This window comes from Chiroxiphia lanceolata, chromosome 11, assembly GCF_009829145.1.
Source record: "Chiroxiphia lanceolata isolate bChiLan1 chromosome 11, bChiLan1.pri, whole genome shotgun sequence".
Taxonomy (NCBI): Eukaryota; Metazoa; Chordata; class Aves; order Passeriformes; family Pipridae; genus Chiroxiphia; species Chiroxiphia lanceolata.
In genome coordinates, this window is record NC_045647.1 from 7,302,746 (window position 1) to 7,328,835 (window position 26,090).

The 26,090-nt window shown below is 38.8% G+C and overlaps 1 long non-coding RNA gene across 2 annotated transcripts; it reads right to left on the reverse strand.

Moving 5' to 3' along the window:
* Positions 1-1,608: 1,608 nt before the first annotated feature.
* Positions 1,609-25,899, reverse strand: LOC116792076. 2 transcript variants are annotated; one of them, XR_004358994.1, is made up of 3 exons: positions 25,726-25,899; positions 7,678-7,770; positions 1,609-1,761 (listed from the first exon to the last, which is right to left on the reverse strand). It is a non-coding gene; the product is annotated as an uncharacterized LOC116792076 (long non-coding RNA). The 2 variants fall into 2 exon arrangements; XR_004358993.1 differs by having other exon boundaries at positions 1,609-1,823.
* Positions 25,900-26,090: the final 191 nt, after the last annotated feature.

A 26,090-nucleotide genomic window follows, 5' to 3' on the forward strand; every position in this document is an offset into this window, starting at 1 on the left:
CAACCCCGCCTGGCACCCGCTGCCCCGGGAAGGGGGCGGGGCCGGGAGCGACGCGGCGGGCGGGGCCGGGATGGGCGCCCCGCCCCTCCCCGCCGGTCCACCTTAAACCCGGCGCCTCCTTAAAGGCAGCGGCGAGCAGGAAACTCGCTCCGGGCGGGCGCGTTCCCCCCCCGCCGCTCCCTCCCTTCCATCCCTTCCCTCCCTCCCTCCCTCCTTTCCAGCCTTTCCCTCCCTCTCCTCCTCGCCCCGGGCAGGAGGGGGGGACACCGAGCGAGTTTCCTGCTCGCAGCTGCCCTCGTTATACCCGTAACCTGTCTCCCGAGGGGAGGGTCTTGTCATTGTTATTCCACAGTTCTTCTTAAACACCTTTTTTTCCCCCCCCCCTAAACTTTGGGATGACGTCGAGCGGTGTTAAAAGCGAGGATTAAAGGATGCTGTCGTGCCTGACGACTCATAGTAACAAAGTTTAAGCGTTGGAAAAACCAAGTTGTTTGATTAAAAAAAAAATCTGGGTTTGGAATTCATTTATTATAGGGTTTTCTCTCCACTAAAATATTCAAGTACCAATATAAAATTAAACTCTCAGGTCACAATCTGCAAAGATTTCTGGCCATGCTTGATGCCACCGTCAATAAAATACCCTTGATGAACAGCTAAAAACATGTAAATCTTATGTGCTGCCTCCTCTATAGGTACTCAGTCCATGTGTGAGCTCGAGAGCATGGGACTGGCACCATCAGTGGAACTGCTCACAGATCTCATATTTTGTCTGGTATCTGCAAAACCAGACAGCAGAAATCAGAACTGTAAATAAATTGTTTTAAAATACACAGTCCCAGTCCTGCAGGGGTGTATATACACGCAGGCTTAGCTAATTTTCATTTTCTATTTTCATTTAAAGTGTGGGACTATACAAGCTAGAGCTGTTTGTTTCCAAATTTATGCATATAAAAGATCTATAAATTCAAGCTCATCACACTATAGTCATATGGGATGGGATAGGCTGTAATTATAAGAATAGTTTCAGTGTTCCACCCAACTGATAATTTATGTCACACTCTGAATGTATCTCATAAAACTGCAGATCTAACACAGAACAGCTAGAGTGATTTTTCTCTCCTCTTGATCACTGCAAGTCTAACTTAACTCCTTAATAAAAGGCCAACACCATAAAATTTAGATAAAGAGAGCAACTGTGACTTCTGCTGCAGACATTTGTAGCAGGATTAATTATCAAAGGTCATCAACTTCTCAAGATGGACCCTGACAGTTACACCAGCTCTTTGCTGCACTGTAGCTTCGAAAAACTCTTCAACTTAGTCTGAACATGAGTAAAGGTGTTCATGGTACCAGAGTCTAAAGATAACTGATGAATGGAAGGCATTATTGTTTGATTAATTATCAATTAGAATACTTTATAATATAGAAAACTACTTAGAATTAAAGCTGAGAACATCACTGGAAAAAAAATGTCCATCAGGTGCTAAACAATTTCTGAACAGAACCTCAGCTTTTTTTTGTGGTATAGAAGCCGAATGGGAAAAAAATAATCTATGATTGATTTCTTTTAAGCTTAGTTCTTCAAGTGCTTCACAAATGGAGCCTAAGATAACATCCATAGCTGAATTCAGACTCCAGCTATAGGATAAAGCAAGTTACAGACAGGTCTATATTCTCTGTGTCAAATATTCTCGTTTATATTACAAACTTCATTCATGCAGGTCCTTTGTCCTGGAGAAAGTCATCAGAAAGCTGCCTCAGCTGCAGTTTGAAAAAGAATCCTTTATATGTCCAAGTGTCGATCAAATCCATAAAGGCTTTTTCTTTTTTTTTTTAACAAAAACATAGAGCAAATATAGTGAAGAGTGACCAAACAGAGTCACAGAATACCATCCCTTACCCTTTAACAGTGACAGAGTTGACCATGGCATATTAATTTAATGTTCACACATCACATGATTCTTTTCTTTAAACATTACCAATGTATGTATGTCAAACCATGCAAAAGCAAAATGGCTTAATTTGGCAAAATTACATCGATTAGCTAATTACTTTAACAAACCAATAGATAATCAACTTTTCAGCTTCTGAAGTTGACACTCATCAAGTTACTCAGAAATGCCTCTTGATTCAAAAGTGCCAGCCACACAGGTAAAGCACATGCCACTGTTATTTCATACAGCTTTGATTACCCCCTTTCTGGCTCTTCTCTGTTCTTTCAATCTGGTTGTTGCATTTTTTTTCCCCTCCCTCAATCACAGCTTTTCTTTCTTTCCCATATATTCCCACTCAAGATCTAATTCTGCAGTCTGGGCCTCAGGCTGTCCTTTAGTAAACCTTCCGCTACTGAAATATTTCCCCACTGTGCGTGAGTACATCAGTATTCCAGCAGAGGGAGGGAAGTGGCAGCAGAAGGACTGGTTCATCAGTTCAGTGCACAAGACCAATTAGTCAGAGAGCAGGAATAGGGGCAGATGAAAAACTGATTTTACAAGCACTGGAAGTGGCGAGAACTTTCTTTTCCCACAAGCTCATCGGGCTGAATATGTGTTTGGGTTCTTTCAAGCACACAGGTTCAATTTCCTTAAATTGTTTCCATAATGCTATACACGGATGCATTGATTATTTTAGGCTAAAAAAAGGAAAACGCTGAAAATCCATCATGTTACAAGGAGATCAGAATTGAAAACACATGTACAAGCTGTAGACTTTAACAGAGGTGAGTGTTACAGATCTGAGGCATCCAGTCAGGAGTGCAGTTATGCAAAACGCCCGTGGCGGTCAGTGGAGAGCCAGGGATACTTTTGGGATCAGTTTGGTCCCTCCTGATGCAAAACACTTTCTGAAGAAACCCTTCTCTTCCCACTGACCACAGAAGTAGTCAAGGATGCACATAAATTAGGCACCTGCATCAGGCATCCAGAATTAAGTGGGGTGAATCTGGTCAGGAGCAGGAAGAACACTGGAGTGTGGAAAGCACTGCCTAAAAGCCAATGCTTCTCTTTAAGAGAACAAAAAGGAGCCCAGAAACGCCATCAGTTCTAAGGACTTAGCTGAGGAAGCAAAATAGCCCCAGCAGTAGCACTGGAACTAAGACAATGTGTGAAAAACCATAGACTGCTCATACCTGTGAATGAGAACAGGTATTTGGAGAACAGAGAGAAAACACAAGGAGGAGTTAAGCTGAGAAAGTGGGGAAGGAAAAATGTGAGGCAGGAAAACAGCAGAAAACAATGGATGATGTAGAGAAAACAGCCAAATAATGATGTGAGGAAAGCATAAACAAACTATATAACACAGCCTGGAAAAGGAAAGGAGACAGAAAGAGGAAACGAAACATACAAAAAAAGAAAACCCACAGTTTTAAAGCTCACTAAATAGCTTTAACAACATATTAAACATAGTTGGTGACACTATGAATAAATGTATGCCTACAAACAACATGCAACTGCTGGAAACTGCAGCGGATGGTTATTTTGTGGCATGACACTGCAGGCATTTTTTCACCTGTACCAGCAGGTTTCATTCTTTGGCCAGGTGGTCCGGGAAAGCCGTTCAAACAGGGAACACCTACTTCAGCTGTTCAGTTAGAATCTGTATGACAGCCTCTGTAAAGGACCTGAGATATGACAACTCTTAACTGGAATGAAAAAGGAAGGATGAATCTGCAGCTGAGCTCTTTTAAGAGCAGAAGTACAATGATGCGATTCACCGATGATTTTCCACAATGAAAGTGAAAGGATGCGGGAACTGAAGTGCAAAGGGAAGACAGAGAGAACCCCACGAGGGTGTCACTTTATCAGGACTCAGAAGAAAGGAAAACAGTGAAATCACAAAAAGTCTGTCAAGAAAAAGCTCTGAGGGCCATAATGGCATTAAAGGAAATCAAATAAGTTAATTCTAGCCAAGAGGTATGAAATGATCAAGAAGGGCTTTAAAACTAAGAAGAAACATTATTACTGAAGACTTGTTGGTAGATGAGATTCAGGATGAAGTGACAACTCAAGCAGCTGATATGCTGAAGTCCTGACCCTCCCATCAGCTCCTGCTGACAGCGGTGGAACGGGGAGGACATTCTGTGCATTTTAAAATATATCTCCAGCATGAGAAGTGTAAGAATATAATTGGACAAGTATGGAAGCAAGAGATAAAAATTCATATAAATCAGAACATTCAGATGAAGATAGAACCACCCAGCCATATAAAACAGACCATTTAATTTAAGCACCACTATGAAAAAATATGTCAGGAAAAACATATTGTGGTGACCAGTAGTTCAGTGAAATGGAGCAACTTCTCCCTTTATAACTAAACACAGGACCATGCTCCTGCAAAATAATAATCATATGCAGCACAAAATAAAAAGTTATATAAGAAACCATGCCAGTCTATTATCCTTTTTCCCACAGATCTTGGGAACAGGTTGATGTGTATAATTTTATTTATGAGTAATACTTCAAAGAGGTAGCTGAAGATCCTCAGAAGTGCTGGAATACAGCTACTTTAAATACTGGAATATGAAATTACTGTGGATACCTACTATCAACCACCTGTACCAGAACACAACAATATTGTTAAGATTAGAAGAATAACTTAAAGTATCCTTTTCTCAGGAGGAGGAATAGGACAATGGAGGCTAACAAGTGTAAGTAAATCTGCAAAGAATTCTGCATTAGGATGAGAATGCACTACATGCTCCTATATGTTTATCCAAACACCACAATAACACTTTTACACCCAAATTATAAGCCAATGTTATTGCCATGCATTAATAAAATATACAGTATCTATCACAACATTGGAACCACTTCCTTCTTTTCTTAACTATCAAATATGTCTTAAAGGCAAGTCAGATTTCTGCAAGAATTGATGACACAGTGATCTAAAGCAGAAAAAGGAATAGAGGAACACAGATCTTTCCCCTGCTTAGATGTCACTAGATACCGTCAATTCAAGAAGAGAAATCTGCAGAGAAAACATTCAATAGCGACACAAAGTTTCCAAATGTTAAAGATAAATAGGTAAAACTACACAACATGCATCCAGTTAATGATTTGGAAATCAAATTAATGTTTATTAATTTTACATAAGGTATTGGAATCACCTTTTGAATTTGGAAATGTTAAAACAATTTCAGCAACCCAATTATGCAGATGAATCATTTTAATCAGAGGAATCAGAAATAGGTATGACCTTTTAAATTCTCATTTATACACAGAGAATATGACATTACAACTTAGAATTATTAAAATACACAGCTATTCAGGCCAATTGTAACAAAACATTAGTGCTGAATTTCCATTTATTGAAATCAAAGCACTCAATGGGGACAATTTGGTACTAATGATCTTCTGATGGAACCTACCTACCACACAAGGTTTCATAACCCTGCCTGGTTTCTTGCCAGTTTGCTCACATGGCTCCAAGACTCTGGGTCCAAGCACAGCCCACAGGACTCGAGTTCCTTGAGACCACAATAACACCAGCCTATGATGTGAAGCTGCCTGAGACCCTCAGAAATGTGACATGCTGATTAACCACAAACCAAGGACCCTGAGAACCCTGGCACAAGGAAATTTAAATGTATACCATTCTTCTCATGTTTGACTGCTGCCTGCTGATGCTTTGCTGATGTTACCTGCACTGACCACATGCTTGGCAAGTTAACAACGAAGTATCACACAAATAGGACATGGGCACGTCTGTGGGACTTGACTGGGTGCATGCAGGGGTGCTAAGGGAGTTAGTCTGAAAGGTCACAGACGGGGACTCTGAGGTTGCTGGCAAACTGGCTAAACTGCTGTGCTCAAAGGGTGGTAATGGCCCAAAATCAAATTGGCAATCACTCACAAATGGAGTTTTGTGGGAGTCAACACTGGGCTCAATGCTATTCAATATCTCTTAAAATTATCTGGATGATTGGAATAAATGCATTCCTACTAAGCCTGTGGATGACACAAAAACTAGGAAGACAAATAGATGAACCCAAAATGTCACTATGTACAGAGACTGTGACAGGCTGGAAGACTGAGCCATTCCAAGAGACACATTAAAAAACTGGACATGGTCCAGCAGAGAGCCAACAAAATGATTAGAAAGTTGGAAAACTGCATGAAAAAATCAGATGGAATTTGGTTTGTTCAGCCTAAAGAAGGGAAGGTTCAGGGGGGATGTAATCACAGTCTTCCAATAAGTAAAAGATAATTACAGAGAAGATGGAGGTACTCTCTTCACAAGGAACACAGTGACAGGGCAAGAGGTAACAGGCACAAGTTGCTTCAGAACTTCTGTCTGGACGCAAGAAAAAAATATTTACTGTGAGAACAATTAAATATTGGAACAGGGAGTTCAGAGAAATGGTGAACTTTCCCTTGCTGGAAATACTTAACACTTGGCTTGACCAGGCCTCAGATAACCCACCTTCAATAGAAGGTTGGACCAGATGATGTCCAGAGGATTCTTCCAATCTAGACTTTCCTACAATTATATGAAAACCTGATAGATGTTGTGGCCCTATTTAGTGATGAGGAGCAAGGAAGTAGATAAGAACAAAGCTAACTTCTGCAACCCCAGGTACTCTGGGTTCACTAAGACAGCCACTTCTCAGGCTGCTTGAAAATCCAGGGAATCCTTTTGTAATAAAACCTTCAAGTATTAGAGCTTCCAATGTTACATATTGCAAGAGCCAGATCAGGACAAACATTCCTCACTGTTCCTGAGCCCAGGTTAACTCTGCCACTTAAATAAGTTCTACAGATCAACTCCATGCTAACTGGCCCTTTCTGCTGCAATCTATTTTTAAATACATTAAGAAATGATTTGCACAGCAAATAGTGGCCAGGCTGTAACAGTCTGGATTCTTCATGTCTGTGCATAAGGGTGAAGTCTTTTCTTTCGTGGTGTTAAGCAAAAATATACAAAATGGTGAAATGCACGTGATGATAAAGAGTAGAGATAAATGTAAGGGAAACAGAGAAAGAAACAGATATTGTTTCAATGAATTAGCAGTACCTGATAAAATAATCTGCACTAGCAGCCTTTTAGACAAAATTTCAATTTATTATCATAATTTTCTCTTTTTTTCTAACATTCTGCCATGTACACTAGTCATGGAGAAAATCTCTCGCTGTGTTAGGCAACTGTAAAGTCTTCACCTGAGTTTACAACTCTACTTTCTGAACTTGTAAAATAACAGGACTGATGCAGCAGGTAGGCTATGGTATATACCAAGGCCTAACAGACTTCAAATGCTTTAACATATCATGGAAACATGGAGGTAGACAAAAATAATTATTCATAAAAAGAAGATTACTTCTTCTAAAATATAAAAACTAATAAATTAAAAATGTTGATTCTATTATATTCCCCGTCTGCCACAACTTACTTTTACAAATCAATTCACCTAACTGACTGAAAGATATAATCCAACTTAGTTTTATCTTTTTTAAGTTTGGCTGTCGCATGCACTGAACTCCCTCTAGGTTGATGGTCAGGTCACTTTATTTCCCACTGAAACACACATTAAACATCTGCATGTAAAAAGTCTCCCCTCTGCATCTGGTAACACTTCAGACTTGCTTTGCAGCCCTGCTAATACCCTGTTCTCCACACTGCTCACATCTAAAGCACGAGAATCTTACGCTTAAGGAAAATATTTGGGTAAGCATGTCACGGTACCTTGAAAGTATGGTGAATCGCTGGGTTGACTTATCAATTGATCTTCATCTGTTCAGATTTTGGAAGCTTTTCCTAACTTGTACCTGATTAATTCTGAAAGCAAAGAAAAAGAGTACAGCAATAAGGCATTTGAAACTTTAACTGCATTTCCTAACTGTAATTGTGTCTATTTAAAAACTAATATGAAGCATTTTATCAATTCTACAAATATATTTTCTGCAATGGGTTTCAAATTGAAAGGTAAGCAGGGAGCTGTTATGGTCTCTTCTGTAGAGAGCAGCTCTTTAAATGGCAGCCTGACATTACCAGAAAGGTATGCATTGGATGAAACCTCAATCTTCAGCCCAGTTACTGCACTTACATCGACTATTACTGACCAGATTCTCAAGCAGACGTGTCTGTATCACAAGCAGGAAACACGACGGTGCTGGATTTCCTACAGAGGATTTTTCTAGAATACAGCACGACTCCAACAACAGGGGCTCTCAGGACACAGCCATGGACATTTTTACCCCCGTGCCACAGAACGCGGGCAGCTAAAAACGATCCCTCACGTAATCATCATCAGTGACCACTGCACCACTGATGAAGAATTCAACAAAAAACAGAGACCTGTACACACTGAGGCTTTCCCACAAAAGGAACTTTTACCATCTCAAGCTCAGGTTTTTGAGATCCTTTCATTCAGTGCTTATAAACTTGTTGTCTGTGTAAACTAAACTAAGGCTGGTTTGCTTTGGTTTAGCCTAACTGGCTAAAGCTAAACCAAAGCCCTGTTAAAAAAAATTAAGATCAATTAATTGATTTTTATAAGTGCTTTGAAATTAAACTGGTGATTTTCTTTTTCACCACTAAAAAGCCGTGAAGATCCATATAAATAAGCCAACCTAGCACTGGGGCCAGATAACACTTCAGAGAAAACTACTTTTTTCCCCTCCAAGGACACAAGTCCAGACTGCTCCGGACTAAAGTCGAGACAAGAGGAATGCAGTGCAAGAGGGCACCCAAGCTGTCCCATGGGCTGTAGGGCTCTGTCCCAGTCTGGGGGCAGAGCGATGCTTTTCCCAGCTTCTGTTGCTCCTCTGGGAAGCTGTCTGCAAACTGAATTCATGTCTTTAAAGTCTTTTTTATGCACTGAGGATAAACTCCTTTTTTTTTCCCCTCTTCCTTTAAACTGCAGCTTAGCAGCTAACAGTACCTTGACTGAGATCACTTACAGATGTATTTACTAAGATTGACTCTGCTCAGTGATCCTGATCCTAAGAAGTATATCCTAGATTAATTATTTTCTAGTTACTTCATAAAATCCAATTTTTTTGTGTCATTAATGGACAAGAGAGCAAGTCCAGTATTATTTTTCTCTCTCCTCTGCAGTCACTCTTCTGCTTTGTGCTTAATAAAAATGATCATTAACAAATTTCTACTCTAGTAGAAGTCTCAGAAAACATTGTATTTCCTTGTTACACATACAAATCTCACCGAATACTACAGTATAGAACTTTCTCTTCAACTCTTGCTGCTGCTGACTGGGAAAACGCAATGCAGTGTTTGTCAAAAATCCTTTTTGTCCTTTTTTAGTTTTGGACAGGAGACTGAATTCATATGGACCATCCCCTTACGAGAAGATCATTCAATGTCTGGCATTAAAGTTCCAGTCCCTTCAAGCCTATGACTTCCCTGCAGTGGAAGTAACTCATTCCTCCATCTCTACCCCAATTTCTTTAGGGAATATGAGAGCTCTGCATGCAAAACACTCTTTCTTTTATCCTGATGTAAGTGCTATTTGTTATACAAAAGGCAAGTTCTGCTGCTTCATGCAAAAATTAAAAAAAAAAACTATAAACCAGAAGATAACTCCAAAGACATAAAAATCTGGGAACAGAGTGATAACAGGTAAGTACAAGAAATGTCCTGGACGAGGGTGAAGGAAAGATCAGCAAAAATGTTATTCCTATATATTTGAGAGATCAGAGCACACTATGTCACCACCTGTGAATTTTGCTGTAGGGATTATATCTGCAACCGAGTTTGAAGGAAGTTAAAAGAGTAAGTTTCAAAAGAGTAAAGTGACAGCTTAACGACCCTTTAAAGAGAGCTCTTTCTCTGGATAATGGGTGGCAAAGAACAGGAATGATTCCTGTTGAGAATTTACAGCAGGTCAATTACAACCACAACTGTCAGCAGAGTGTAATGCAAGGAAGGGATGGGATGATTGAGAACCAGCCAGAAGGAGCTCTCTCTCCATAAGGTACCCTTGGTACCTTGGAAAACGGAGATCTAGTTGAAAGGTGGAAAGATGACAAAAACAGCTAAAGAAGCAATCCAAGAAAATGGAAGAAGGCCGGCATTTCCAAACCAGTGAAGCATTAGGCCACTTCCCTTGCCTGACTATCAAAGACACTTGGTTGCAACTGCTATTTAACACTTCGAGGAGTTACTGATATGCAAGACAGGAAACCACAGCCTGGCAGAGCAAAAGCTATACCCCAGTCAAAACTGTATCAACACAGAAGCACACAATATAGGCACAGTTACAGTAACTAATTATTATTAGTGTATTATCCATTTAAAGAGAAATACCTTTACACGAAAATTGTAATTGCAACGCATCAAAATAAAAGAAAACATAAATGTGTGTCACAGGACATGTCTAACTTTTGAAAGCAACCCAAACTCCTTTAACTTTTTTTCTTTCCATCTGCTGGAAATATGCACCAAAGAATGTACCTACATTTTGGAACACATTTTTCTTTTGTTATCTACTAAATATCCAAATTTAAGATAAAATACAAAGGCTACATTTATATAAACAAATATTTGGACACATTAGGGATAATCACCCCAGTACTGGGTTTCATTCAGACATTTTATAAGTACAGGGATAACCTTATGAGGTCTTATTCTGCCCCTTGGAAAAGTGGGTACAGTAGGGGTGTGTTGAGGGAACAGCAGGCCAGAGGCTGCTGTTATGGCCACCTGGTAACTCAAGGGTAAATCAGAGAAGTTCTCAGGTTAATCTTGTCTGTGCCGGAGACTGATTCAGGACAACCAACTACAGAATCTCAGGGGGTCGAAGATGACCCCCAATTGCATAATTGGCCCTCCCAGTCCCTCTGGGAGACACAATTCTTCACATCTTCACAGACTGAAAAATAACCACCAGCTACACGCTTCAAACAGAGATTAGATACAAAACTTCTGTAAACATCAGTTACAAAATTGCAGCTTCTCAAGATTTCATGTTTTTCCTATGTACACCAATAGGAAGCATTTCTCAGAATTACCTAAATATTTAGTATTATTTGTGCAAAAACAGATGGAACAAAATATTTGCTTCAAAATATAATAATGGTACAGGTTATTCTGAAACTATTTCCAACATGCATATAGCTATCTTCATAGCTAATGAGAAGGGTGAAACTTAAATAACTAATACCTTAGTTACTATATATCTTAATCAATGGAGAAACAAACAACACCTTTTGGATAATTATAAATAAATTGATAAAAATTGCAAAATAATTATACATAGCAATGTGCACTTGAGGGGTCTTAACTTTGACTATTATAATTTTCCTTTGTCTAATAACAACAGGAAAAGATCAGTTTTCATTATCTTCCTCAACAAATCATCCCATCACTAATTTTATTTTTATCTTCCAATCATTTCTCTTTTAACTTAGAAGTCTTCTTTAGCAGTAAGATGAACAAAGTCATAAGAAGCCTTTGCATATTGCACTTCAACGGTTTAAGTACAACCACACACAGCAGAGAATAGAAAGGTAAAAAATCATACCTGTTTTCAGAAATAATGAAAGATTTTCTATAAGCGAGTATCTTGTCTTATATTTCAAAATACCTACAGCTTGCAGTATGATTTACATCACTATTTGAAAGTTCAATCCATAAAACATGTTAGCTTACTGCAGCAAACTAAGATAAATAAGGACAGTTGAAATGATATTTATACATTTCTTTAAAAATGGTATTTATATATATCTACAGAGAAGAAAAAGATATGTTCTGCATTTTATGCCATGGGAATATTTCATACCAATCACAACTTGTATTACATCAGAAACACAAACAATAAAAGCCTGGTAGTAAGCAGTAAGACACAGGACATCAAGATTTTCCATTTTTAAAATAAATAATATTCTGATTGGATCATTTAAAAGGGTGCATGAGGTAAAACAGTAACACAAAAAAGAATATAAAAATGTATAATATAAACATAGCTTTCAAAACAGAAAGGCACAGCTAATCAAGACAATCGAGAGTACATGATTAATATGATTTGCAAAATTTATTACTGAGCTTCACTGTTAAAGGTAATATTATTCAAACTACACTGTCACAGTTATTGCAGATTAAGGATTTCAAATTAGCTCCTCGTGTATATCATTATTTTGAGTGGCTGCATTTTATCTGTCTAATTTTAAATTACTGTAGGCAGATGAAAGTCATCTTAAAATCTGACTCATAATTCAGGTACCATACCACTAACCTTAACAGAGATGCTGGTTCTTACACAGGTACACCACTATTTTCAATGTAAACAAAGGACACTGGCATGCACCCCGGGCTAAGGATGTCAGCATTTTTCAAACACCTTTCTGACTGTTCCATTTTATGGTGATGCAATATGACCTACATTTTCAACGGCCAAAGAGAGACAGAGAGATAGAAAGGGAGGAGACAGAGAAAAGAAAGACAGACAGACCTTTGCTGTCCTTACCCTCCACCAGCTACAGCTTTAACTGTCCCTCATGGGGATGGTAATGGGCAAGAAAAAGCAGAATAATCTTATCGTAAATTCTGAATGAGAAGCTAAAGATAGGCTAGCATAAGAAACAGCAAAATTTTTTTCCTTCAATCCTGTGAACGAGTACATAGTGACACCCTCAACAGGAAAGAACAGCAGAATCAATAATTTTATAATCAGTTCCCAGAACAAAGCTGTCTGCAATAGGGATGCTTATTTTACCACCGTGTATTTTCTCTTTATGCTCCTACCACTTCATTTCTATGTATTCCCTTTAGATCTCAAAATGAAACACAAAATAATCCATATCATTATCATCATTTTTACAGACAGAGAAATTCAGGAAGGAGGAGTGATTTGCCCACAGTTACATACCAGGCCCAAGGCAGGCTTGGGAACAGAAAGCATCACTCTTCATTATCTCTGTCCTGTGCAATCTATTAGGGACTGTGATACCTGTCATCCCAACATATAATCTTGACATAATACCAGAATTATCTCTATCTTGTATTTCTTGCACATGAACTTCACACAGAAATCTGTACTAAATTACTGCTAACCCCCAGAAAGCTTTCCCTCACAAATGATGGTCCACATTTTTCAAACTGGCTCTGGAAATGCACTTGACTGTGAACTGTACAACTCGGCTCTGGAAACGTCAATGATATTTTTCATCATAAACATGTAAAAATATAGACCTAATTAAAGCTTTGGTTGGTTGGCTGTGGGTTTTTTTCATTCTTCTGCAACTGAAGCATTTTTCCTTTCTAAAATCAGTAGTTTTCCACAACTAAAACTAGCATGTTCAGAAATTAAAAGCTTGTTGCTAGGACTGTATTAAGGAAAAATCAAGATCTTGTGATTTTCAGTTACTCTTCTTCAGTGCAAAAAATGCCCTGCAGAATATCTGCAAAGCAGTTAGAGGATCAGAGTCCCTTTACTAATGGTGGTAGTTAATATAACATGCAAAACAACAGTAAACAATTTCCTTATCATTAAAACTGAAGGCCAAAACATAATCTTATGTATACCTCTGCAAATCCAGAATTACTCCAGCTCTTTCCAAAGAGTTTCTTGGGATTTGCATATAGGTAAACAAGGCTGTAATTTGGCACTGTGTTTGAAACCAGAGATCAACAACATGTATAGATTAATCCTGGGTTTGAACTGTATTTATGATAACAATAGCTTTCTTATCAAGCAGCATTTACTTCGTGAAGAGCAATCAGCCTTGCACAGCAAGTGGTGAGAAGCTGTTGCTCATTTGCCTGAGTGCTGCTGCCTTTTCTAACAGCAACTTTACATCAGACTGTTCAGTAGTGAGGAGTTAGGGAGGCAAACAGCATCTATACGAAGAAAGGGAGAGAAAAAACTTAAAGCTCATTCTACTGTAAAGAGAAGAGACAGAGAGGAGAATCAAGAGACAAACTGATAACGTGTACGAAGGAAGGGAATTACCTGTGATGGGAAGGAGTTTGGAAACCGAGAGAGGATTGACACTGCAAAGGGAGCATGGGGGGGCAGGAAGGTGGGGGAAGACACAAGGTCTCAAGCAAAATGAGAACAGTTTCTCCTTTAACACTTGCCCATGAGACTGTGAGAAAATCCCCATTCAATTAAATAAAATTACAATCACACATATCTCCACTCCTATTATCCCTAGCTGAACCTTAGTCAATCTATTTTACTCACTGAAACTGAATTTAGTGGGAAACTGGTATTTATTCCATTATAAACAAATTTATTTCAGTTAATCTAGGATAGGAATCGTGCTGATACAAAAGATATCTCTTCAGTACTGTCAGCATTACTAAAGCTCTCTTTGTGAATGTTTCACTGCAACATTTTCTCTTATTTTTTTTATTTTTTTCCCCCCTTCTTCTGTCACAGTTCAGAAGGGGAAAAAGCTGAGGTGACACTTTTATTGCTGCCCAACACCATAAAAATTCCAGCTAGAGAAGCCAAGCAGTGCAGGGATTTGCAGGGTTCAAGCCCAGCATCCATCCCAGAACGACTGTTCCCTTCCCCTACCAGTGACTGCCATCTAGAGTCAGAGCGCATCGGCTCACACGGAACAGGGTGGGAACAAGGACAGAAACGGTCCAGCAATGAGAGAAATGCCAATTCCAGCCAAAAAAAACCCAGGAACTCACATTCTAGAAAGTTACCACTAGCTTAAAAGATTACATTATTTAGGTTTCTCTTCTTAACATGCAATGTTATGAACTCGTGACTAACGAGCATCTGGCCCGTGTCTCCCTGCTTCTCTCCGAAAACTTCAATTTTGTTATGAACGTGCAAGTTGTACATGTGGGAAAACCAGATATAAAATAGCACTATACTGCTCTTCAAGTAAATCCTGTGTTTCAGTTTGTTTGCTAAGAAATATGCTGGGCCATGCTAAGAAACTGAAAACAGAATCTCATCATTAGCTGAAGATGCAACAGTGACATTTCAAAGACTACCAGTGTTAAAATGCTGACAAGGCTTTAACATTCATGACATTAGTGATATTAATAAGATGAAAAATGTCTTTTTAGTTGCATGAAACTTCGTTTAAAAACCTTGCCATTTTCATTTTAAGAAATATATTCATACTGACCCAAATATACAAGTGTCTTAAATGTCTACAAAAGCCCACCTGAGCCAACAGCTCTTCTCACACACTGTAAACTTGACTCATATTTATATAATTAATTCACAGCTGCTTATTATACTATATAAAAATCATATCATTTTCTAACTACTACTTATGTAGCTATTAATAAAGCACCTAATACTCATGCATTAATCAACCAACTGCTAGATACTCTTTAACTGAATAAAAGGAAGAATTTTTTGTTATCATTTACCTGGAGAATGTAATAATTTGCATTTTAAAATATTCCCAGTAGCAGTTACCTTCTCTGCAAAGCGTAAGCAGATATGAAGTCACAGCCATGTAAGTAGAGTGTTAGCATACTCTTTAGCTATTAAAATAATTTATTAGCTATGACTAATAATGCCTTGTGAAGAAATCAGTTCTCGTTTCCTCACTGCTGCTCATGGACAAGAAGACTGGTAATGAAGCATTATAAAAACACAAGATTTCTTCTCACGTTTGTTGTTGCATTAGATACACAACCTCCAGGTCCCACAGTATCCATCCTCTCACTGCTAGTTCCACTAAGAAATTAATTTTTCCTAAGGGGAAACATATTCACAGATAAAATTAAATTAAATGGGATTACAAAGCTTGCTGTTGAACACGGCTACGTATGAACCTTAGGCCAAGCTGTAGTTATTGAAATCAACAGTTTCCTCCTGGTGCATGGATGCAGCCAGCTGGAACAATTGCTCATTCTGATCCACACTCAGGGAGTGTTTTTCTCCACAAGGAACTCCACGAATCCCCCTAGTTTTTCCAAGCAGAATAACAATTCTGTAACTGGCCTGAATGCAACATTGCAGCAGAGAAGAATATTTAAACAGAAGGACGACAGGGACTCATTACAGCATTGTCCTAGAGGACATGCAAGAAACACTCCCCCCAAAAAACCAAACCTGTTGAAAACACCTTTCCTTGACAACTATCACAGATCCAACAAATTTCAGTTGAAAGTGAACTGATAAACAGGTTACAGGAGTGAAAAGTAGGTTTCAGCATGTATCATGTGCTCTGATCCTATTAGAATCTGTCCAACGTGTAGTTACAGATCTGTTAACTAAAGGAGAGATCGAAGGAACCACCAAAGGTCAGACAGCCCATCCCTCAGCCCCAGGGCATGATAATTAAACGACCTGGTGGGAACAATACAGGCAATCAAACCTGTTCTTAAAGACCTGGGGCAATGGATGCACCACTGTTCCTACAATGGTGATTACTCCAACCTTTCAATACTTCCACTAGAAAACTGTGTTTGTCCACGATCAGTCTTCATCACTGCAACATGATCTGTTTCTTTCCCCACCTGACACAATGCCCTTCAACAGATCCCTGTTCTCACCCTCTCAGTCCCCTCTCGTTTAAGTTAAGGGATTGCATTCTTGTGGCACACATTGTTTATACATCACGTTTTTTAGATATTTAAGCAACTGCACTGGCATCTTCATACTTCCTCTTTTCTAATTTCATTCAATGATGAATGAAATGTGTGCATTTAATTAATACTTTCTTTCAAAACTAAACCAGACCAAGGAGAGTTACTTTCACAAATTCAGCATCTTTAATATTTTTATATGGAGTTTTTTTGTCTAAGAAAGTTTAGGAAGCTCAGCTAGAACACAGCAGGCACTCCTTTCCTATGCAGTGATTTTATTTATAAGTAAACCAAACAGAAGTATAGATGATATTCCTATCACTTTAAAAATTCAAGTCATGTTTCTGATTTAATACACATCACTATTATGGTGTGAGCACAAATACAAAAAGGAGGTTGGCCCCATTGTCCTGCAGCAAAACTATGCACTTTCCCATTGATATCAGAGATGGTGCACAAAGAAGAGCTGTGAAGAACCAGAAACACACAAAAATACTCATCAAATGTCAAGAAAAATAAAAAGTCAAAAATTGATCTGAAAGCTTCAAAGTAAATCTCCAAAATTATGACTACATAAAAGCAAGGGATTTTTTTTCACATATCCTCCAGTATTTTATTTATGTGCATAAACCCTCAATAGCTACATTTTCTCTTTTCAAAGTATTTCTATTTCTAACACAAATTTTACTCTTAAGATTTAAATTCTCTGATAACAACAGACAACTATATCACATATCAACATTCCTCTCGATGAAGACACTTTCCTGGGAAGATCTTTGACTTGATATCAGAGATCATGGAATTTCCAATTACTCCTTCCTCCTTTCTCAACAAAAAGGATAATGGAGCATAGCCAAGTCTGGGCCCTGCTGACAGCTGGATTAGCAGAAATCATTCCTTTAAGTACACTGACACATAGTTAAGGTAATATTTTCCTACTTCTGTAGCTTTGTCCAAAAGAATTACCTTTTGTCATGAATTACTGTACCACATCTCAACCACTACACACAGTGCTGTACCCTGCCCACACCTCCCAGCAGCTGCCTTGTGCTAGGGTTGCCCGTTACTTATTTTTCCCCAAGCCATGACAGTATTGCAGCTGCTTAAAAGACACTACCTGCACAGAAGCCAGCAGAGAACAACTGCTTATTTAAAGACAACTTTACTTGCCAAGTGACTTTAAGAGGCCTCTTCAAGGGAGCAACACATTCTCATAGCATCCATCTCAAAAGAAGATACAGAACAACAATTACACTGACTGATATTGACAGAAAGAGAAGAAAATGTAGGTTGCAAAATGGCTGTCTTAGAGTTGAAACTCTCGTGCCAAATTTAGTAGCGCAGTCCTAGAAAGACATGATGAGGAGCAGACACTGTGAAGAGGCAATTACAAATCAAGATTTGATAAGAATAATCCAGCCATTGGGAAACCCATTACCTGTATTACATCGTATTACAAGGCTACACCAATATTTGAGAGGACAAGTAAAATTCAAAATCCCTTCAAGAGCTTGCAAGACCAGGACAGATTTCTTTAATATAAACATTTGAAAACAACAGTTCTTGAGCTATTTCCTTCCATTTGTTTGATGACATGAACTACGGTTACAGTCAGTTGCTTGTGCAAGTCTTCCACATAACAACAGGAAAGAAAAGCTCCACCAGAAAACCTGACTGTAACTATCACACTATTCCAATTCAAGCAAAGTGGCTGCAGCTCAAGTGCCATTAAGGTACTTTTAAAATTAAATTTCAAACTAATAACTTCTTTTAAAAAAAATCCTGTATGTTTTATTTTAATCTACATGCGTACGGTTTATTTCAGGATATGTTATTGTTCAACACCATCCTAACTTTATATATAAATACATATATATACACACACATACCAAAAACCACAAGCAGATCTCAAAAATGAACAAAAAAACCACCAACTCATAACTGCCAAAGCGACACTGGAATGAAACCGGAGTGAAAATATTTACTGTGAACCACAAAATCACAGGTGCATACTTGCAGTTATTATTAGCGTGTCTTTGTTTTACTGTCACCTCCTACAAGCCACTCTTTACTCATCAAATTTATAAAATCCAATTTATCTGCCTTGCCTCTTTTATTAGTTCAATTCTCTCCATCCATAATCAAAATTTAAATTTTTATTAAAATAAAAGTGAAAGGCAGGGGACCAAAAGGAACTCTGGTTTTCAAACATTTTGCACTAACGTTTTGCAAAAAAAACCCCAAATCCCAACAAGCCACCACCAAAGGTGTTTATGTCACCTTTACCGAACCATTATTATAAGAAAAGTTACCTTGTAACCTAGTTAAAACACTGTTATAAAAATAGATACATTGTTACATATGTTTGTAACTACTATTAAGAGAAATAACACTTTGGGCTCAGTGTTTTGGGCACACATATAACCATTTTCATATCTCAACTGAAAATTTACATGTATATATAAATACATATGTATACACACACACTTCATAGAGAATGTATTTTGTGTCTAATTCCCCTTTTTCCCAGTGTTTGACATTAATTTATGTATTTACTTTTTGCAACTCACCAAAACATTTTTTTTACAAAGCAGATTACTTTATTCCACAACTTGTTTGGGGTTGGTTTTTTCTGTTTCTTATACTTCCCAAACTCAAATTCTATCCCCGCTTGCAAATAAAGTATGGAAATCACCAGGGAAGTACTCATACATCTTGAACAGAACCTGACCTGCAATGCAAAAATTATCTTGATTGTTCTTCTTCACTTCTGAAATTACTAGTTTGCTTTAATGGATTATTCCCTTAAACACCTTAGTCCTCAGTCATCAAATATCTCCTGTGTTGGGCTACACCGCTGTGTTCAGTTTGTCTTTCTCACAGCAACACCACCTCATACTAGTCAACAGTCTGGTGATTACAAAATTCACTCTGATGGAAAGAATTATGGGCATTAATCCCCTCAGGAAGGAGGATAGCTGGGTTGAAGTCTCCCACACATGTGGTGAGCAGTCTAGCGGATAACAGCTCTGCTAATGACGAAAAGGGAACCAGAACCATCGCCACCTCCTGGGTTTTGAAAGCAAAGATTGACCTTTGCTCCCTTTTTGAAAGAAAGGGCTTATGATCCTAATTTCAAGAGAGCATGAATCCAAAATGCTCCCTAGAGAAAGGTGCTTAGCCCTGGGTAGAGGCAGGATTTAAGCATGTTCCTACTTCAGCTACTGCATAGAAAATGTGCAGATTCATCATCTCCTTCAAGCTGCTCTGGCTGGTATAACTTTAACAAAACACGAGCAGATACTAAATCATTTGGCCCCCTCCACCCTCATGGAATCACGAGCCAGCTGGCCTCAGCCAGACCAACCTTCCCTTTGGTACAATAAACTTGAGGCAGGTAAGGAAATGCCAAAACCTGGACCTGCCCCTTCTGGATCCGAGAGCCTCTGCTGGAAATGCCAAGTTCCCCTCTCACCATTGAAATATTTGTTTAAACCATCTGCTTTGACAGCAACTGAAACAAAAGTTTAGAAGCAACACTTGGTCTCCTGGAAAAAGAAAAAGAAACTGAGGAGAGTGTGCCTTCTTCCTAAGCAGGCCATAACTTCTCTTTGGGGTTTTACCCTGCTTCCAGTCATTATCGGTGGGATAATGGTGGTGAGAAACAGAGTGTTTTCATAGAATCACAGAGCATCTTGAGTTGGAAGGGACCCAAAAGATCACTGAGTCCAACTCCTGGCCCTGCACAGGACAGGCCTAAGAATCCCCACATGTCTGAGAGCCCCATTTCCCTGGCAAGCCTATTCCAGTGCTCAACCAGTGCCATCCATATTCGATGCAACATATGACATACTAAAACCTAAACCTGAGCAGGCATCACTAAAAGTGTGCAATCATGCCTCCAATTATTTCTGTTTCACTGCTCAGGCTTGTACCTCACTCAGAAATCAGGGGGTGAGAACATGTGTCACTGTATCATGTTTTATGGGAACTGTAAATTGTAGCTGTGCTTAAACACTACCCACTGACAGAGTCTCTCTATTACAAGAAAATAAACCACAAAATAATCCAAAGCAAAATATAAACCAAATTTAAAATGAGAAACAGATGTTTATCGATAGAGACCTGATACCCTCTTTCTTCATCTCCTGAGATAGAAGCCTTTCTTTCAACTACTGTCCATAACACAGCCAAGCTCTAAGTCTTATTAAATTTCTACGTCTTCTTTTACAGATTTGGACTGCTTTTAAAAAAATTAAAAAAAAAAAAAAAAGCAGAAAGAAAACAAACTTAACCAACTAATTTTATTAAACTTTGAAAAGCTGACTCAGAAGCTGCGCAATAGCTCTGATTCAGCTTTCTTAGCCGAGGCAAAGCATCTGGGCACGTGACTGAGAAAACAGCGCTCTTTCAAAGGAGGAAATGCCTGTTTTCCCTTGTAATCTTCGCACAAAATTTCTCTGGTAGCACTAACGTTTATTTAAACATGATACAAGTAAATATGATATTCACAACTCTTTTATTGTGCATCCAATGTTTCAAACCACAGTTAAATACAAACATTTACCATCTGGCCCAATGCCAGCAAAGACCAATTTTCATCTAAGTCAGTAGTAAAACCTCAGTCAACATCCACCTCTTCCTCTGAAAATTCTGGCACGACACTGATCATTATCAAAGCCATGAACCGAAGGACTGGGGAAGTAAAAAAAATAAAAATATGCTCTTTTTCATTAGAAAAAAATAAAGCAAAGCCACCCTGAAAATATCCTGCCAACAAACCAAGAGGCTACTAGATAACTGACTAATCCTGCCAAAAACAATTCCAAAAGAATAAACGTCTGCTTTCTTACCAAATACATGCAATGGAATTACAGAACTGCATGAAATGCCACCCTAAAATTCCCTGAGTCACTTTAAATCACAGAATGCAACATGTGGGATCTTGAAGGCACCGCACAGGCAGCTGAAGTCTACAGTGTTCATGATTTTTAGATTAAAAGAAAATTCTAAGCAGCTAATCTGTCTTGCAGTAGTTTCATGCCACTGAGTTTCACGAGGCACCCGTTAAAACACCTTGACTTTCTTGCTAAGTGGGAATCTACCAAGTGCCTGGGAAGAGGGGACCAATGACCCATTGTACCACTTCTGCTAATTCCACTCCTCAATTAGAGCCCCTTTTGGCACACACACAAGGCACACTTTCCTTTGCATCCCTGCACCTGCATGCTCTGGTTTCTTCACTGAATACCTGTCTTTCCAGTGTCATGCAATTCCAGCTTGAGTTTGACAAGCTTTAATAAATTCGTCACAGATCATCTTAAAATGTACAATAATTGATCTTCAAGCTTCATAAATATTCACTAGGATCCAGATATGAAATGTAGAAAGCTGTTACATAATTCCTGTGAAGATATCTGAAAGAGGACAATACCAGAATGCCACCTGTATAATTGAGATTAACTAAGGCACAGAGCCTTTACTTAGGAAGAAGTTATTTAAAAGGACCACACAGCACTGGGGGGCTTTTTATGAGTAAGATAAGCTTTTGTCTCCCTTCATGAGAAAAGTAGTAGTAATGAAATGTCTTTCTAATGAACAAAATATTTCCAGGACTTGTATTTTGCAAAGTGCTTCTGTCAAAAATTCTGGAATTTTACATGTTTCTTACAGTTACAAAGTAAAAGACAACAAATATAACCAGTCCTGTAGCCCACAACTTGTGGTTACGTTATTATCTGATAAGAGCATGGTTTTTAAAGGACAGGATTAACAGTACATTTAATCAATCTTGGTAACACAGGCAGTAGACAGCAAAATTGATTATTGTTCAGATAATAAAATGTTGCATTTTTAAAGTATTGGTATTGTCATTACAGTCACAAGTATTTTCACCCTCCCTTCTCATTCTGTTGTAATTCTGTGAAAATGTGCTGGCTCTGCAGAAACACAAGGGTCCATGTCAGGAAAGCCTTTTACAAGGCTAAGAACCAACTCACTACTTTTTTTTTTCTCTCAATCGCTGGGTTGAAAAATTTCAGGTTTATCTGCCAAGAGTGACTATTTTAATATCTGCAGAATTAGACAGCCAGTGTCTAAGAATTCTTACAGAACGAGATGACAAGCTCTTGGAAGACTGATGCTGGTTTTCAGTAAATGCTGAGGCTAAAGAAGGCTGCAAAGAAAATAAAGCACTAACATAATTTAAAACAAAAAAAAAACCCAGGGTGACACCGATAGGTTAGTTTGATATCAGTCTTGCACAAAATCATGGTGTATAATCAACAGAAAAATAAAGGATGGTGGTAAAAAGCAATGCTAAACATAGGCTTACAGAAAATAGGTCTCGCTAAATAAATTTGGTATGGCTTTCTGACAAGAATATAGGTTGGACTGGATAAAAATACCTTGTAGTTTCTGACCTACTATACTTAGATCTCTGTAAGATTTAGGGCCACACAACAGTCTGATTTAGAAGTTATTCAACATGAAGAAAACCTGGAATCTAAAACCACCTCATAAATTATTAGCGAGGCTTAGGAAAAAAATATTTTAAATCCACCTCGTCAATAGTTAAAGCTGTTTTCTTAGCTCTTAAAAATCAGAGCTCATTATAGCCTGGAATACTATAAAAAGCTTCTTCCCCTTTAACTTTTTCTGCAGTTGGGAAAAAAAAAATATATACACACCGTTAAAGAAAAAGGGAGGAGGTATAAAGTCACTTTAAACTTTGACTCTCATAGATTGTTTTTCAGGAAAGAAAAACTTCAGCTTTAACAGATTTCCTCAATAAAAAAAAACAAACTGTGTACTTAAAAGCCATATTTTCAGGGAAAAAAAAAAAGCTAATGAAAAATCAGAGCCAGTTCTACACACGTGTAACATCTTGCAGTACTAAACTTACCTAGTTTATATTTCTTGCATCCAGAGTCACCTGGAAACATTACAGAGGATCATTTAACACTTTTGACAAGGACAGATGTGCAACAAATTATTATGTATAAGCTGCTTCAGGGTCTTACCATATGGCACACATAAAGGAATTCAAGGAAAGAGGGAAAACGACATCATATTTAGCTTGGTTGAAAGCACACACAGGTACTTATTCCAAAAGAGCTGGCACAGAGTCAGGTGCTATACCCTGTGCAAGACATTTTTTCCTACTGCATGAATCTCCACTACTGATGCTTTAAGGAAGGTCCAGTGCTCCTCAGTGTTTCTGCTGGTCAGTTGAAGGATTATATAAAAGACTGTAGCTGACAGAATCTGCACAGAATACTGGTGAAGGACAAATAAATAAGAGTAGGTCAACCCTGCTCCAGAGATCTACATCATACATCACACTGAATTAATGGCAAAAACATGACTGTATACAGCCCAGTGCAACACACCATACACATGAAACAAGAGTTGTTTTGTACTTACAAGATAAGGAATTCTACTTGGAAATGGAGCAAATCAAAAGAAATACTCCAAAGACATTGTGAATTCTCAAATGCGTAGAGAAACCCAGCAAGCTGGAACTGGCTTCCCGGGCAAAAACATCTCATGGATATTTAATATGGCAAAACACAGCAGGAAAGAGAACTATTGCATCAATACATAGCCTCAGTGAGATTCTTGATGATGTATTTACCAAGTTCTACTTCCCATTCAAAATGAGAAAAGTTAATGAACATCGATGATGCCTGAAAGCCCTGTCTCAAAAAGAAAAATAATGGCTTTGTTCTCAAAATTGTTCTTATGAGCCTAAGACCCAGAACAGAGAATTTCATAGAAGCTTGTAATTAGTAACACATGTGAAGACAAGAATGGCACAAAAGTCATTAAATACTATTAACTAATCACATGGACTGCTGTATTCTAAATTAATTACTCAAAGACTATCTATTTGTCATTGTGGAGAGTTTAATAAGACTATCTGACCAACAGTGGAATGATGAGCAAAAAGTGAGAAAAGATTGTATTGTATTAAATGACAGAATATCACACAGAAGTTCTAAGATGATTAAATAAATAATTGTGGATTTTTACCTACAACAGCCTTCAGTTCTGACCAACTTCTCTCTGCAGTAAAAACAGAGAGGACTCAGAAAATGGAAAGAGCTCAGAGAGGGGCAAGAAAAATATTAAGTTTTGATAAAACTGGATGCTTCAAGATGCTTAAGACTTCCAAGAGGAAATCAGTGGGTAAAGAGGAAAAGGCAGCAAGTGTATAAAATTTGCACAGAGAAGTTCAGCAAGGTCTTCTTCTCAGCCTTCGGGCAAAATACTAGAGCTGCATCATAGTGACCAAAGCCTTAGGAAAAACAGTTTTTAGTTCAAACCAACTATATTAAATGGCAACAAAATCAAAGTTCATAAAAGTGAGCATTTTTAATACTGCTTACATACCTAATGGCCCATTCTTTGGCCCAAACTTTGCATGACTGGATAGAGAGTTAGGTTTTCACATAAAATTATATCACACATAAACACATAAATCATACAAAAATACATAAAAATTTCAAGAACAGAAATCACTTATCCAAGTTTGCTATGCTGGAAACTCTTTATTCCTAAAAGTTCAAGGAGAGTTTTAATGACCACTCCTAGTAATGCTTTCCCAGTAGCACCTTTCAAAGAACCCGACCAGTTGCCTGTTGAAGACAAAGGACTGACTTGAAACAATCAACAAATCCTTAAATAGCCGTTAAATGCCACTATCCAGAACAAAAAAGCGTCTCTTAATCACTCATAGCTCCAAAACCAGAAACTGAACAGATCACAGGACACATTAACTTTGTTCTTTTCTCTCCCCGATTTCTCCCACGACCCTAAAATTGTCAATAAAAAGCGATGAGCAAAACAAGACCATGAGCTACTTAACTGTCCAAACCAAAATGAAGAGGGAATACGAAGGTGTCAAGCTCCGGAAACGTCAAACATGCAATGATACATACAATACTAACATTACCAGCTTTAGCACTGCCCAAGTGCCCAAGTCTGTGGACAAAATCCTTAAATCAACACATGGTAACACCTCAATCTCTCTTTTCTCTAGACACGCCATTTTTGCCAGCACCACCTTAGTTTTGTCAGGGCAGGAGGAAACAACTATCGTTCCTATCTGCTGGTGACAGCCAAACTCGCCAGCACACCTATCAGAATAATATATGATTTTATGATTTTCAGCGCGCCCCACGCCCTGCTGCTTGTCCTCCCAGCACCGAGTGGGGATGAGCCCAAGGGTGGTCCGGTGAGGCCAGCCCGGTGCCCTCACACCTGCACCACGGGCACATCCTCGCCAGGGAGCAAGCACCGAGGGACCCGTACTCCAGCTCCCTCCAGTCACAGGGACTAGAAAGCCACCACAGTGGGTCCCACCACCCTCCTGTCCATGGCACTGGGCACCACGGTGGGACCATCCACCTGCTCCCCTGTGCCATCACGACGGCGCTGAGCACCACCGTGGAACCGTCCCCCCGCACCTCTGTGGCATCACCGCCACCAGCGCAGGCGGGACGGCACGGCCGCAGCCAGGCGAGAGCCCCGTGCATGGAGGACGGGACCGCCGATGGCGAAGGCGATGGCACCCCAGGGAAGACACCCCAAGCCGGGAGCGTGGCGTAAGGGCGGCCGGGCCGCCC